Raw genomic sequence first — 13013 nt, 5'->3', positions numbered from 1 at the left:
TGCCGTGGTTTAATTGGTCCCCGCCAGGGTCTTATAAACTTGTATTATTAAAAAAATATTGTACATATATATACAGTATATATCCACCCATTATATGCTTATACTCAATAGGGCTGCGGAGGGTGCTGAGTCCATCCCAGCTAGCTTCGGGCAGTGGGCAGGGGACACCCTGAACTGGTTGCCAGCCGGTCGCAGGGCACACAGAGACAGATTCACTCGCTCATTCACAACTAGGGACAATTTGGACTGGTCAATTAACCTGACATGCATGTTTTTGGAATGTGGGAGGAAACCGGAGTGCCCGGAGGAAACCCACGTAGGCACATGGAGAACATGCAAACTCCACACGGGGAGGTTGCGGTAGCTGGAATTGAACCTCTGCACCGTGTGGCCGCACGCTAACCACCCAGCCGCCATGCCTCCATAATGGAAAAGTTTGTATGAAGTAGTTGTACCCTTTTAGTGAAAACAGGAGTGGTATATATAGACAAAAAAGGGTTGCACTGGTTCTGTTTACAATATGGTAATCGCTTGAATGTAACAATTTGGTCTCGCCCAGGAGTCAAACTTGGGACAGCTCGCAGGCAAAGCGATAATCATACCCCTTACATATTACGCTTGAGTTTTTCATTGTAACCACTTCAACTTTTCCGGATCAGTACATTATATAGGAATTTCTCGATACAATTGTATAAAAGTATGTTGACAAATGAGTGCAGACTTCTACTAGAAAATGCTATTCATAATTTAGACATCCTAGCAGAAATTATTCATATATTAAATGTGCATCGATGATTATGTTAAGGTTTATGAGTTTTTTCTTGCCCTCATGTTGGTTCCAGATCAGGGGATGATGTAATAATAGTCTGAAAAATAGTCTGGGTAATAACCTGTGCAGCCCTTTGAGACTCTTTGTGATTAAGGGCTATACAAATAAAAATGACTTGACTTGACTTGACTCGATTTGATTTGTCAACTACAGAGTCTTTGATCAAGTTATTTTTTTTTGTATTTGATACTGAATATATATCTGGCTTTTTACTGTATGTCATTTTAGCAACAAATTTAAACTCACCGCAGTCAATCTGTGCGGCGTATTTTATATTTTTTTCAAAGGCTCTTCTTCAGTACGACGCCTCCTTGATGTTTCCTTCACATCGGCAAGCGGGTAGATCAGATGGCTGACATCTCGCCAGATCTTGAAGGATACTGGCAAAACGTCATTTGTCAGAGCATTTTAAAATAGATGTCATCTTGTGATAAACACGTTGAGGATAAAGGTCAGACAGTTAGCTAAGAGTAAGTTTGGCGAACTCATCTAAACGTCTGAAATTGACGTGTTCTCTCCCATGTGAGCGAGGCTTTGATTGTCATCTGTTCTCCAATGTTAATCTCTTAGGACTTGGTCGATATGAATCATAAAAGGGAAGACGTTTTCTAAAAGAAGCTGCAACGCTGTCTTGATACTGGAGCCTGGTTTTTGGGATCTGTGGTTGTCGGTTGTGCTCGGTTATAGTTAAGTAGACAGTCAAAATAAGTTAAGAATACATGATTTGGTTTTGAACTTGCGAGGAGAACAGGGAAAAACCCAAAACTCAGATAGGAAGATCCAAGCGGTTCTAAAAGCTCTTCCCTGAACCCTTTATTTTGATTAAATCTAGGTTACAAAAGCTGATTGGGCCAAAAGGGTTCGGATATCATAGAACAGCCACATGATTGCCCAATGTTGACAATGTAAAAAAGGCATAATAGTCAAAACAATAAACAACATTAAGGTGAAAATAATGAACAGTAATTATATGCAAACTCCTTTGCAGGTGTACAATATTATAAACTGAATAAACATATCACTGGATTAATATTAACCTAAACACTGCATAGCACATATGTCACCTCAGTCTGGTCATTGCCATTCCACCCCACTTTTGTCCTATCTGCTGTAGCCAATGTCAGGTTTTGTTGTGGTTATGGTTTGGACACTTTTTCAGTTTTAAGACCTGTTTTTTTTTTGTTTGATGTCCCTGGTTTTAGTTTCAAAATATTATCCCTGTTAAGCACACCTGCCTTTGGATTCTCCGCATTTGGGTCCACCTCTAAAATCATGACAGAATGATCTGACAAAGAATGGAGTCCAAACAGTCAGGTATGAAGGGCTGGCATGATCAGTGCACTCTGATACACTTGTGCCCAATTCCAGACCTGATTGGGACCTTCTGGGGGAAGGTAGCGCACCGGATCATTACATTGAGATCATTTTGATTTTGTATAGTATCAAAAACCAGGAATCGTTGAGTATTTTTTTTTAGTTTATGTTACTTCTCCTTGCACTTTATTTTGTCTAAGTTTATTGAATTATAGAAATTTGCTATTACTAATAGTCAATTTAACGAACTTTTGCCGAAAGACACACGATATGCAGTGACGTTTTTGGAGGAGGACCCAAATGCAGGGTGTCGGTATGGAGGCAGGTGTGGTCAACCAAGGATGGCATTTAATAACAAAAGACAGACAAACAAATACAAACCAGGTCTTAAGACAACGAGCAAAATGTTCAAACCACAAACAAAAACTAAACCTAACAGTGCCAGGAAGGACGTGGCGCTTTCTTAAAAGAACACTTCTTAGTCATTGTTAGTGGCCAGAACGAAGGATAAGTCTATGGATTTAGGTGAAATAAGGAAGGAAACAGAAGTGATGGATTTAGTGAACCAGAGACACCTGACTCCATTCCTGCTTCTCTGCACTTGGTTCCACCTCCGCAAACATGACAGACTGACCCAACCACCAAAGGTCCTTGCAGGAGGAGCAATGTCTCTGGCCGGTTCTGCATCCTGTCCCAGCCGCGAGGTAAGGGTCCCTCGGTCACTTCTATATCGCATCCTGGCGGCAAGGAAAGGTTCCCTTGGCCGCTTCCGTATCCTGTCCTGGGGGCAAGGAAGTCAATCGTCCGCTTCTGGCTCTGTGTCCGTGGGACGGTCAGGGATCTTCAGACGTCCTCTGTTCCGGGGAAGGACTGTCTGCTGCAGCCTCTGTGATCTGTTTTGGTTTATTTTTTGGCTGTCCTAAAGGGTACTTTGGATTTCGGCCGAGGACCACAGATCAGACCAAGTGTCTGTGAGTTTATACTTACCAATTACTACTTGCCCTCTTGATACTCCTTCAAGACCTGTCTTGTGTTTATCCAGGTTTCCTGTTTCTGTCTGGCCAGCTCCCTTTTTAAGCCTGTTGAACAATTATGCTTACTGACATACTGAGTCATACTTAAATATTTCTTTCTTTATTTTTGTATATTGCAATACATTTCTTAAGTTGTCATTAGCTTCATTTACGTTCACTAGACTATGTGCGGCATTTGAAAAAGTGTTAACATCCCATCAGGCCCTTGGTTCGTAGTCACATTTTTCAAGCGTCCCTCCATCCATTTGACGTTGACACCCCTGCTGTATAGTTATCCACAACGTCTTAGATCCTATCCCACATTAAAATCTTATGTGACAAGTTTTTTTATTTAGTCAAATGAGGTCTATATCTCGTTCCCATAAACATTCAAATTCTGACATTTGATTTTTCCTATAGATACCCATGAATAATGAAATCATCATACTTACCAGACGGAGTTCAGAAATGTTTCATCAATTATTTACAAAAGAAACTGTTTTCTCATCACTGGTCAAAAAAACCCACTTTGAAATTCTTCTTTCAAGTACTGACTGACACCACGCATAATATATTCCGAGTGTGGGCTATGCGTAAGTAGTGAAAGTTGACGTGGTGGTATCTGATGTCTCATTAATGTATCCACTTTCCGACAGAAAAGTGTCACAACAGGTCTATAGAGGATTATTAAAGTTTGTATTGTTCTTCTTGTGGATATGACTTCTCGCAAGAAGACAAAAAAGAATCTAAAAATCTAAGTCTGTTAGCATCATTTTAAACATCTCCCTGAGCAATGTAATAGTTTCTCCTACCTTTTTTATGACTCCAGTATTAACCAAGAAGTCTCACTGAATATTTACATCTATTAACATCAAGGGTGCTCAAAACATAAAACGCGAGCTACCGCAGAGGTAGTCCTGGTGGATTACGTAAAATTATATTCAGTGTTTTGTATTTGTTTGGACACGTTGCAATCTAGCGTTCAATGGCAGCATGCCAGCCTAAATATCAGCTTTTATCATGCAATGCAGTATCAAATGGGAGAATTCCAAATTTTGTAAACGAAAGATGTTTTTTATTAATATTAGATAAATTATTTCAAAATATAAGTAATGTTTTACTCATGATTAGATAAGTTTATACTTATAGGCACTAATAGACACTCAAAATAAGAAGAGAAGACACCTATGAATTTTGAGCTTGCAGAGAGAACAAGAGAAGACCTTAGTAAAATTCAAGATGCTCAATATCCAGCGTGTTCCTGTGGTGTGTCTTGAGAAAATCTCGGCGGTGATGAGAGGGCCCCTCAACCGCAACCTGGTTTCCTGTCTCTGCTCCCACATTGTGCCAGTGGCAGCTTTTTGGTTCCCGTCTTGGTGGCAGGGAGAAGGCCCCTCAGCCTTGCTTGGTTCCTATTTTGGCGGCGAGAACAAAGCCCCATGGCCATGCCCTGGTTTTCGGCCCTGGCAGCGAAAGGAAGAACACTCGGCCACATCCTGGTTTCATGTCTCGGCGATGAGGGGAGGGCCCTCGGCCGCATCCTGGTTTCCTGTGTCTACTTTCACATTCCTGTCCCAGCAGCTATTTTGTTGCTGTCTCAGGGGCGAGGAGAAGGCCCCTCAGCCGTGCATTGTTCCTATCTCGGCGGCAAAGAAAAGGTCCTTCAGCTGTGTTCTGGTTTCCTGTCCTGGCAGTGAGGAGAAAGCCCCTAGGCTGCGCCCTGGGTTCCTGTCTCGGCTTCCATTTCCCCGTCCAATGGGCAGCTTTTTAGTTTGTTTCTTGGCGGCAAGGAGAAGGCCCCTCGGATGCGACTGGTCCCTGTCTCGGTCGTAAGGAGAAGGCCTGGTTTTGTTAAAAAATACCAGAATTGTTTTGAGCACCCCTGGCTCATTTCCTGCTTCATTCACATGGGTCCATCAACGGAAAACGAAACAGAATGACTCAACCACCGAAGGACCAAGGGGGAGGCTCCCATAACCCTGTCTTGGCAGCGAGCAGGAGGAAGTCTGCCACCACCCCAGAAAACAAATTATTTTTTTCAGAATTTCATTGGCAAGCAAATACGTCTTGGAACCTTTGATGTGACAGGAATGTATAATAGAGGGGAAAAAAGAAAGAAAACCAAAAAGACAGAAAACATTTGTTTATCAGATCAGAAAATCAATCTATCAAACAATAAGATCCAGTTTATCTTTTGAACTATCGTCTGGCTAAATACACTTAAGTTAACTTGAACCCTGAACCTGCGCACCGTGGAGCTGCGCACTAACTACAGGATATTCATTTTTTCCAAAAAGAACTTTTATTCACAAAGTGCATTTTGTCCAAAATATATCAGTGAAAATAATTTGAATATTTTGTCAGAAAAATATACTTTTAAAATAATAAAGAGAAACTAACATATTACATGTAGCTCATCATTATTTGATGTTTGCTATCACTACAATTTCTCTATTCAAACACGCACAAATCCCTACAACAAAAACAACAAGTCGACTCCTGCCTTTGTGCGCAACATCTTGAGAAAACATTAATTACTTTTTTGTTTTCTCAATCACGGGTAAAATATTTGCCTGGATTTGCTGTGCATGTAATAAGTTATGTTATGCTCTCCAATTGAAATGAAATGAAATGATCTGCATTTATATAGCGCTTTTCAAGTCAAGACTTCCCAAAGCGCTTTACAGTGTGCTTCACATTTCCCAATAGCGGCCGTGCAGCCATGAAAGGCGCTAACCTGCATATTGGGGGTCTTAGGGGTTCAGTGTCTTACCCAAGGACACTTCGACATGTAACACGGAGGAGCCGGGATTCGAACTGGGATCCCTTGATCCCAAGACGAGCGCTCTACCTCCTGAGCCACTGCCGCCCCTAATTGACAACTTCAGAAGCGCTCAAATAACTGAAACGATTATTTGAGGTTCTGTTCAAGCCCGTATGCAGCTTCTGTAAATAGATTTCTGGAACTACTCAAATGATTGATTAAAAACAATAGAACAATTAATTAAAAACCACAACTATCATAAGATCTCATGATAAAGTTGTTTTTATATTAAGAGGCTTAATCACCGTGTATGATTTTAAATTTTGGTCCAAACAAGGCTATGATATATGAATAAAACACACAAGCCCTTATGAAGCATAAGTCACTTTTTTGTGGCTCATACAAAACCACAATAAAGTTATTAAGTGTCTATGCTACCTTTCAGCGCAAAAAAATATTAATTGACGGCTTGGAATAGAAGAAAACAATATTAGGGTTCTGTGCAAAAGACCATGCTACTAGTTTTCGGTGTGTTACAGAACATTACGCAAATTTCAATACTACGAGTATATAGTAATATCAATGACCACGACCACATAGGCATGATTTGATCAAGCGTCCTTGGTCCTCATAAGAAGAGGAACTGATCGATAGCTTGCTCTCTCTTTTCTACTGCCTCGCATGCAGCCACATGGGCCAGCTGTACGGGCCTGCACTGTGGCCTTGAGTTTAACACGTGGGCCATACGGTGTGACCACCCGGAGCACGAGACCAAATATCTCCGCAACAACAAGTAAGAAGATGGTTTTCAATTTAACAAATTGATGAGCATTATAGCGGGAAACTTTCTTTTTGTGCTAGTAACTTTCAGCGGTCGAAAACTCCCACAATCTCGGGCGCCTCCCCCCACTCCCCTCCTTTTTTCAATCATTAATTATCTTTGTTAATAAATTGTGTGTGCTATTTCCATCGGCCTGTTTCATTGATTACATTTTCCTCGTATTATTAATTTATATCAGAACTCAAGGAGCGCAAGTAATAACCTAACTCATTTTTTATCAGTGTAGGAAATTCTAGCATCCTTCAGAGAAATAAAAAGATTTATGGTGGAGCACAAGCAACACCTAGAGGCAAATTTGTTTAGTGAATGCAGGAAAGAATAATTCGTTTCAATCCTAACGATTTTCAAAATTAAAGTTAGAAAAAAACCTTACAATGCTAATTTGCAGCAATGAAGTAAACTATGCTAGTTTTAAGCACTGAAGACGGCGCTAATTTCCATTCCAGAAGATAATGATGCTACATTTTTTGTAGAAGCAGTACTTCTGTTGGGCAAAGAAGTACTGTACACGACACACATCATTGGCAATGAAGTGCACTGTGCTAAGTTTCCGCATAGAAGAAAAAGCCCTTTACCGGCACTGCAAATGACGATTGTAAATTTGGTGTAGAAGTAGAAACTTATATTCAGCATTAAAGATTATGCAAATTGTCGTCAAAAAAGAGTAGCTGATTTTCAGTACATAAGAACTCTAGTTTTTTGGTCAGAAGACAATAAAGTTAGATTTTGGTGTGGACGAAGAAAGTCATTTTCAGCATCGAACAGGGGTACACTAATTTCGGAAAATAAGTCCACTGTGCTAATTTTTGGTATGGAACTTGATGTTGCTTGTTTTCCCAAGAAGAAGACATTAGATTTTCGTGTAGAAGCAGAAACTAGTTTTGAGTGTAGAAGAAAACTGTTATTTAGGCAAATAAGTAAATTACTCTGTTCTTCGGCATCAGAAAATATGACTCTAGTTTGACAATGACATATTCTGGTTTAAAAAAAGAGACAACTTTCGACACAACTCTCATTTTCGACAAAAAATGCTATGTTCATTTTAAGCAAAGGGGAATACTTTGCTAATTTCCAGCACAGAAGACCATTGCAATCATTTTGAAGTAGAAAAAGACAATGCTTTTTTAATACAAATTGCTAAGGATATACGTTGCAAGCACAATAGACTAAAGAAATTGCAAAAAATGAATTTTGTTAGTTGGTGGTGAAATCTCTTATCATGTCTTGTAAATATTGTGTTTGATTTACATATTTTAAAGAATATTTTGATCCAATGTGAAAAATGAAAAATGTAAAAATGTGTTGAAAACAACAACAAAATGAATGGATTTTCAGATTCCATACCCCAAAAAAGAAAAACAGCAATCATGTTGTTGAGTTCCATCTCATAACTAAGGCAAGAATCTAGTTTTTGTGCTTTCTTCCACTAAAATCAATCACGGAGCAGGCCGAGTCTAAAATGATAATATCATTGGAACGCTTTTCCCAGGAGCTTCGTCGATGAATCAATGCACAGTAAACAGGATGTGGTTTGCCATTGATCAAATGCGGGACATTTTTAAACCAGACATATATCTCACAAATTAATGGGCCCGTATGTCGAAGCAAGAACCACAAGGACTGTAGAAAAAAAGAACATTTTGTAGATAAAATGCAGAATCCGTTATTAGCAATGATCACAGAAAGCTTTCATTTTATTAAAAATGACTCAGTGAGATAAGCCTTTAATACTATGAGGAACCCCTTATTGAGTTATTTTTCTCATTCAGCTTCCCAACTATTCCGATTGAGGAGTCATATCTGGAATAGGTGGCGACCATTGTTGGGCGTGTTACAAGACAAAAGTATGTCAGTACCAGAACGGAAACAGGACCCAATCACGAAACGTTTCTCACAAGTTTATTGAGATAGAGAAAGGAAGGGCAGCGCCCGCGATCCGGTGCTCGCTAGACGCGGGATTGTGATCCGAATACGGAAGTGAATCTTCCGCAGCGTGCGATGGCGGTGTCAGGGACGGAAAAACAGGTCGATAGCCGGGACAGAGCAAAAACGTGGCCAGGATCGGAAACTAGTCGTAAGCCAGGACGGGAGAGTAGACGTAGTCGGGATCAAAAAAATGGGTCGTAAGCCGGGACGGGAGAGCAGACGTGGTCGGGATCAAAACAGGTCATAACCGGAGACAAACGGAAGCAAAAAATGGGACAGGTTGGACTCAGGGGTGAAAAAGGCGAGCCTTGTATACACAGAGGTTCGCAGAATGGACTGACAACACGGGATTGACAGGGCTGGGTTCAAATAGTGACAGGGAGCCAATCAGAACCCGTGGAGGTTGGCGCCAAATGAGCGGGCACAGGTGAATCACATGATTCATCATGAGAAAGTAATTGGTTACAATTACTAGTTACATCATTAAAAAAAAAGAATTTATTCACCCGCCAATTTACTGACATCAAAAGGCACTTCGAAAGTAATTTTCTAATTACAAATGACGGTATGTACTCGCAAAGAAGCTGATTTAAGATAGCCACATGATAAAATAAATAGAGGAAAAACTTGTACACCAACTTGTGGAAGCAGTGAGACTTTCACATTTCTTGGTTTCTGCAATTTTGAGGACTTTCTAATGAACCCTTACCTGAGACTCTCCAAATCAATTTTATGTCTGGGCTTCTTCAAACACAAAATATCTCCTTCTCTACTTTTACCCTAAATTCTGTGCTCAAGTTTGCCCCATTGATTGTCTTGTTCCTATATAAGCCTCACCTCCCCCTTCCATTGCACTGCTTACCATTCACTCATGATGAAACACAACCAAATATGCACATATAAACGTCCCCTGCTGATTTCAGTATTTTATTTTATATTTTTTACATTTCATATTTATTTTTTGTACATTCAGTCCCAAATTTGCCATGACCTAAAAACATGTCAGGAACCGTCAGAAAGCTGTCCAGAGTTGCATCCTCAGTGGTGCCCCAAAGACCTAGGCGCCTCGCTTAAATTTTCTTGAACCGTGAACATGCGGCTTAAATGTGAGTATATAGGGTATGGAAAATATCTCCATGAGGAGAAATTCAGTGCTCCTTGTACTCTGTGCTTGAGATGGACCGCCATAACCGTATCCAGTTGTACTTTATAAATTAATATAAACATGGCCACCGTTCAGAGAACGTTGCTAGCGGATTGAGGGTTGTATGCGATGACGTGAATGATACAGAATACATAATAAACTATATTTCAAAAGGAGTGAAATAATGCTGTAGTAATGATGGTCAGGGTTGGGATAGTTACTTTAAAAATGTCAATTAGACCACTCGTTTTGGGATCAAGAGGACGCAGGTTTGATTACTGGCTCCTCCGTGTTATATGTCGAAGTATCCTTAGGCAAGACACTGAATCCCTTATGCCCCCAATAAGCAGGTAGGCGCCTTGCATGGCTGACTCACATTGGTGTGTGAGTGTGTGTGTGAATGGGTAAGTGTGAAGCACATTGTAAAGCGCTTTGGGAGGTCTTCAGTGACATTAAAAGCGCTACCAGCTCAGTAGCCTAGATGGTAGTGTGCCCGCTTTGAGACTGGGAGGTCGCTGGTTCGCGCATCGGCCGAGACATACCTAATTGGTATAATGGCGGCGCCCTCTGTTGGCTGCGGCTGCATCGACTCGCTACAACGGGTCAGGTGTATCGACATTTCGTTCTGTGTACATTGTTACAAAGAATGACAATACAAAGGAAATTATTATTATTATTATTATTATATAAATGCAGACCATTTACCATTTACCAAGATAATGCAGTAATGTAACTTTATCATTTGTGATTACTTTTGAATTACTCCAATACCAAATATATTAATAAAAGACTAAATAAACTAAATATAAATACAAAGTTTTTTTAAGATTATTGAACAATGTAACCTTGAAAAACAAATGAAGAAAACCAAGATCAGATAGTTGCTTGCAAATTTTAACCACATAGTAAAGTGTATTGAGCACATGGCGGATAAGATATGCTTTGTTTTAAACACACACGTTTGAACACACGAAATGTTCAACACCCTTTTCGACTTCCAGTCATTTTTCTCTATTTCTCTTGTGTCAGTAATTGAAATTATGATATACACAATTCATCTATGAGTGTAATGTAAGATAGATGTGAACGAGTGCATGAAATGAATAAATGGATGCTTGAAAGAATTCTGTGGAAGAGGGCACATGCTCACAGGTATTAAATTGCATTCAACATTTGATTTCATTTGTTCATACTTGTACTCTCGTTAGTTGCTCTTTAATTATATGGCAATTACTTGTTAGTTTGAGACGTTTTTGTTCATATAGTCAATTTTTGTAGTCAGACACCTGAAATAGCTCTGCGGGTGTAGGGGCTGGGGTTGTCTGTGTGTGTGTATGGAATAAATGGGACTGAAGAGAGAGAGCGCGACCAGACATGGCAAATGTACTGTATTTTTATGATTATAATGCGCACATAAAATTAGCAAATTGTTGTGGCCCGCCCTATCGTGCGGTGCGCCCTGTGTCATACATAAAGCGGCGGATGTAGACCAGCTCTGTCGAAACTCAATGCGACTTTTCTGCAATCTCCTGTGACTTCTATGCATCTCTAAATGCCACCAGACCGTGCGGAAGAAGATTCGTGATGTCACGCACAATGTATTGTTTGAGAAAGTACTCGTGGATGCTAACACCATAGTGTATTTAGCATTTTGAAAGTTATTGATATTGTCTTGGTGCTTATCTAAAATGAAACAGTGTAATTTTTCAATTGGAACAGAACTACTGTGGCCCAGAAACTTATAATGAAAAGAATGGATTCACGATGCCTGGGACTGATGTGTAAGCTTTGGAAAGTGACTCTGAAAGTGAAGAAAGACAACTTTTTATTAGATATTTAGCAAAGCTGTTCTGGTCAGGAGAGGATGAAGATTTTGATGGTTTTGTTTTATATGGACTACTGGTAAAATAAAATGTGAGGACGCAAACTGTTTTGCTTAAGCTCCTTTTTTGTTCAATTTTGCTTTATCCGTGTGTGTTACTTCGTAATCAATACTTTAAAAAATCACAACAAAACTCAGTTTTGCTTCTGTTGTATTTTTAAACATGCGGACTTGTATGCATGTCTGTGTTGGTGTAACTCAGCTGCGTCGCAACCTGCGCCCTATCGTGCGGTGTGCCCTGTGTAGTGTTAAATACAGAAACAGAACCAGTTATGGAGACTGCGCCTTTAAACAAGGTGGGCCTCATGGTCGTGAAAATACGGTAAACACAAAAAAAAGCATCCGAGAATAAGAATAAAAAGGATTAAAACTAACGCACACCGGACTTCAATATGGTCCCCTGTTGTGTGAAACATAGAAATGCTTACAAGTAAAATTGGAGTCCTGTAATCCTTATTTGTACTGAACACACCCGGAATTTTTTTTATCCGCATCACGAGGCGGCAGTACCTCAGGAGGTAAAGCGCTCGTCCTGTGATCAAGAGTCCGCAGGTTCAATTCCCGGCTCTTCTGTATTACATATTGAAGTGTCCTTACACTGTATCCCTAATGCCCCTGATAAGCAGGTAATTGCCTTGCATGGCTGATGGTGCTATCGGTATGTGAGTGTGTGAAGCACATTGTAAAGCACTTCAGGAGGTCTTCATTGACTTGAAAAGCGCTATATAAACGCAGACCATAACGCCGTTACTTGTATTCCGTTACCTGACAAAAGTTTTACAAAATATATTAATAACGCCTTACAGAGAAAAATACTGTATTTTCCGCACTATAAGGCGCACCGGGTTATAGGGCGCACCCCAAAATAACAGTTTTTGGTCCTATATTTTCCATACATAAGGCGCACTGGATTATAAGGCGCTACAATGGGAACGTCGACAAAACAGTCAGATAGTTCAGTCAAACTTATTACCCCCTTAACATTCCGAAAGCTTGCAAAGAAGCAAATACGTGTCTCAGACATGTACGGAAACCGTGTCTGTACGATGCATCACTCAAATGCATCGTTCCAAATATAATTCGGAAGTTTAAAGTCTTTGGATTCAAGAAATGCCAAACATTTCTTAGTTTCCATTTATTTTTTTGCTGGCAACTGTGTGGACAGCAAAGTAAGAATTTGATTGTGCAGGGAAACGGGGTTCTTTACTGTGCATGTGACAATAAACACTTTGAATTGAATTTAGTTTAAAAATAGACTCATCACGGAAACATCAAGATCGTTCTAAAACAAGATACCGGG

This window comes from Urocampus carinirostris, chromosome 14, assembly GCF_059441175.1.
Source record: "Urocampus carinirostris isolate Australia breed hairy pipefish chromosome 14, RoL_Ucar_1.0, whole genome shotgun sequence".
NCBI classification, from domain to species: Eukaryota; Metazoa; Chordata; class Actinopteri; order Syngnathiformes; family Syngnathidae; genus Urocampus; species Urocampus carinirostris.
This window is presented reverse-complemented; position numbering follows the sequence as displayed.